A 4,206-nucleotide genomic window follows, 5' to 3' on the forward strand; every position below is an offset into this window, starting at 1 on the left:
AAGAGTGTTAAATGCCCTTACAAAGAAACAAAGAGAAGCAATCCCCCAAGGCTAGTCCTGTCAGTGAACACGGGTGGGCCTTGTCTAGGAGGAACACACATAATCCTTCCACAGCTAAACTGGACCCACAGGGCTGACACATGTGCTGGGATAACTCTTAAAGATGCTGGCCACCATACCCTAACTCAGCTGTGGCTGGTTTATATGTAAAATTTTATGTGCTACAGGACAGACTCTTCAGGGTTATGTAGTTTTTGCAACAGGGGTGCATATTTAAAATGCAGCCCATGCACTGCAGAGACTTGGCTGTCACTGCAGCTGTCAGGAGGGCACCTGTAGGATCTGAACCTGCACTGCGCCACTGGCAGAGCAATTGATGTGAATCAGGATACTGATGCAGCAAGGCACAAGTACACACTATACTTTTGGCATGGAGTTTATGAAAGGGGAATCTGATTAGCAGATTTCTCTTCCAGAGATGGCATTACCTGCATCATTTAATTATTTAATATACATTTTAAAAAGCCAGGGCTTTCACACCCTTGCCAGATGACAATTCATCACAATGATCTTAAAGCAGGCATCCACCCTTACATCTACAATGCATACTGTGATTTAACAAACAAATATAAGCATTGTAGCAATCCTTGTTATCTGGGAATAGAGGATCACTGCCGCAGGGCAATGGGTTATCCCCACCTATCTCATGGAGCATTGAACTGACCATGTGACTTCTCACATGACCATCATCCCAGAAGAAAGGACCAAGCCTACCAGTTGTCACCCTTGAGATATCCTGCTGCCTGTTTTTGATGCTTTTCTCACCACATCAGGGGACAGAAAGAAGATCACCGCTGTGGTCTGTGGGTTACCACCACCTATCTCCAGGAATATTGGACTAGTTAAGTGACTTGTCCCATGACCACTGTCCTGGGAGAAATTACTGAAACCATTCCCTGGTGTTCATCTGCCAGCTGTGACCCTTGAGGTATCCTGCTGGCTGCTCTTGTCTTGTTCTCACCTGTTCAGAGAGCAGAAAGATGATTACTGCCACAGACCACAGTTTAGCCCAGAAAACCTCCAGGAAAAAAAATGCATTGGTCCTGTGACTTATCACATAGCTGCCTATTTATTCCTTTCTTCTTGAGATCCTTCGCCCTGGGCTTCCTCTTTGTCCTGGGAGTCCTCTTCTAAAGCCACCAATTCAAAGGGATTTCTATCAATTCCTGTATGCTCCTCTTTGGGGTAGTTGAGACTGATTGATTGGCTATGTGTAATCTTTTGCTTTGCTCTTCCATCCAGATGTCTTCTAACCATAGCCACTGCCAGGCTTTTATCACTCACACCATAGACATACCAGAAAATATCTTGTGGCTTCATTTTAATATCTCACCAGCTAATTTTCTTACGTTACTTCTCTTCCTAGTCCTGCTTGTTCATCTGCTAAATTAATTTGGTGTAGTCTTCAGTTTTACAATGCTCACAACCTCCTGCATGCAATATCAAACACTCTCCCCTCCCTCCATGACTTTAAGTGCCTTCCAAAAAATGCAGCTGTCTCTTCACTCAACTCTGGCTTACTCTCCCCTTGATCTTCTTCATCCTACTGAATCCTTCCATCTCTTTTGCTCACTTCCTCTTACTGATCATTTTTCTTCCTCTTATCTCTCTCCTACTGACTTTGCTCTCTACTTTAATGAGAAAGTGTCTAACCTGTGTTTTTCAATTTCTTGTTCTGTTTTTTTTTCTCAGACACGTCTCCCTTTCAGTCCTCATCCTCATTTTCTATTCTTTCAACCTTTTCTCCTCTATCTGACACTGACACAGCCCAATTCCTTACTCAGGTCCAAACTACCACATCTCAGCTTGATCATGTTCTTGCTTCACTTATTCCCAAAGTCTTTCCACATATCATTCATAGTCTTACTCCACTTTTGAATACTTCTGTCTACCTCTATTTTTCCTTTCAAATTTCAAACATCCTGTTATTTTGCCAATCTTGGAAAAGCTGACTCTTTATGTGTTCACTCCTGCAAGCTATCGTCCAATATCGCCTCTTCCTTATATATCTAAAATCCTAGAATGGGTTGTTAACACTCTGGTCTATACTTAGCTTATTTTTCTTCACTTTTGTATTCATTCATTTATCAGTTTCCATAATAAATCAACAATCATATACAAAATAAAACTTCAAATACAGAGGGTCATAACTACGAATTTGTGTAACTTATCGCTTCTCGGCCTTTTGGCTAAGATCAAGTGTAGTATCTGTTCTTATCAGTTTAATATCTGATACGTTCTCTATCTGGGGACCATATATTAAATTGATTTTTGGAACAGGGAGATGGAATGGGAGCAAAAAAGAAAAGAAAAAAAGGAAAAAAAAATAAATAAAAAAATAGAATTTGTGTAACTTCCGAAACATATTCAAAACAGTTCTTGAAATTTGAAGTAACCAGCAACAGTAAAGAAAAACATTTCTCAGGTTTACAACCAACAGACACAAAACCACAAAAAGCAGACACAAGACACAAAAAAATACACACATCTACCCCTACCCTCTACAAGCAGAAAGCCGTTCCACAACATCGTTCACAATGCATCCCTGCAACAAACATCAGTTATACAAATCATTAAACGGTGACCGCAACTCACTTACCTTGACCATCCTTCCCTTCTTTCTCCATGTGAGTTTGTTTTTTGTCCTCTACACTGCAATGATAGTGCTTTTCTTTCTGTTATTGATTCTATCTTCTCTGCTCATCAGGTTACACATTCTTCTATTGTTTTCTTCATTACTTATCAGCTGCTTTTGATACTGTGGATCATTCTCCACTCATTGAGGATTTCTGGTTTGGTTCATGAATAATTTCAGTCCTATCTCTCGAATCGCTCTCTCTCTGTTTCGTGGGCTGGTAAACATTCTAATACCTTTCAACTATTACACAGGATTTTTCAAAGCTCTGTCCTCAAGCCTCTTCTTTTTTCCCTCTATACTTCTCCTCTCACTTCTCTTGTTAAATTATTCAGCCTTTCCTCTTGTTCCTATGCCAATGATTCTAAAATCTTTCTTTCTTGTTCCTCTTTCTGTGACATGTAGTGTTAATGTGGGCTTTATACAGCAATACAGACATATAAACATATGCACAAGTAATAGGTTGCCACTGCAACCAGTGCGCGCGCCAGATGGGAAATTCACAGCGGCCAGAAAGATAGAGCATGCTTTAAAAGTGTTTGTTATTTCATGATGATAATTCATTTGACTGGCTTGCACTTAACCTTAATACTAATATAAATGATCATATTAACCTCTACCCAGTAACATGTCCTTAATATCAATTAGTGAAAAGTTGGTCCAGATGAAAATAACCTGAAAATGATTTTGGAAAATGCTCTTCTGCAATGAGGGTTAAATGTGCAGTTAGGAGCTTGTGTGGCAAGCTGCAAATATGAAATATGAAGTTCTGTTTTGCTAAAGACAAGCCATTGTGTGCACGAGAAAATCACAGGAAGAGATGTACCTTATTGCTTTCAAACATTAAGATCACATGGACTCCAGTGGTATGATCTAGATGGGAGGTGTTTTCTTTGAGTGGCAGCGAGAGGTCATAAAAAGACTTTAAGTGGGAGAATGCTGGGCAGACATTTAGGAGCCTCCAGAGAGAGACATCCAGAGACCTTTTCCGAATGCTGGGACGGTGGATTGCAGGACAGAGTCCAGTGCTGGCAGGCTTCCTGGGGTTGTGACAATCCTTATCTGTGTGCAAATATACAGAGGGGGATTCTCCAGTTCCATTGAGCCAGGACTATTTCCAGCCTCTAGGTGAATATTGGTCAAAGTGAGGGGGTTGGAGAGTGCCTGTCAAGCAGTCAGATAGGGAAACAGATTGTTTCACGTGTAATGTTTATCAATTTTTAAAGCGTATACGATTTCAAATGTTCATGAAGGTATTCGCACTTTTGTTATTTCTCTCTCTCAAAGTGCAGTGCTTGCCAATTTCCTTGTGTCCAAGGTTGGATGGTAATATTGTGCACAGCTGATTCTGTTCATGTGTGTGAACTCTCTAATGAAAAGCATTTTGCATTCTCATGTCCAAGTAATTTATATCGCATAATGTAATTGTCTGAACAGCTTAAATTCTAACATTTTATAAAGAATAAAAAGATTTGAAACAAACTGAGTTGTGCTCTTATTATGTGGCTGCA

At 40.2% G+C, this 4,206-nt stretch overlaps 1 pseudogene; it reads left to right on the forward strand.

Moving 5' to 3' along the window:
• Positions 1 to 2,229: 2,229 nt before the first annotated feature.
• On the forward strand, positions 2,230 to 2,361 carry LOC138490657 (U2 spliceosomal RNA; annotated as a pseudogene).
• Positions 2,362 to 4,206: the final 1,845 nt, after the last annotated feature.

This window comes from Ambystoma mexicanum, chromosome 9, assembly GCF_040938575.1.
Source record: "Ambystoma mexicanum isolate Mex_15411 chromosome 9, UKY_AmexF1_1, whole genome shotgun sequence".
Classification (NCBI taxonomy): Eukaryota; Metazoa; Chordata; class Amphibia; order Caudata; family Ambystomatidae; genus Ambystoma; species Ambystoma mexicanum.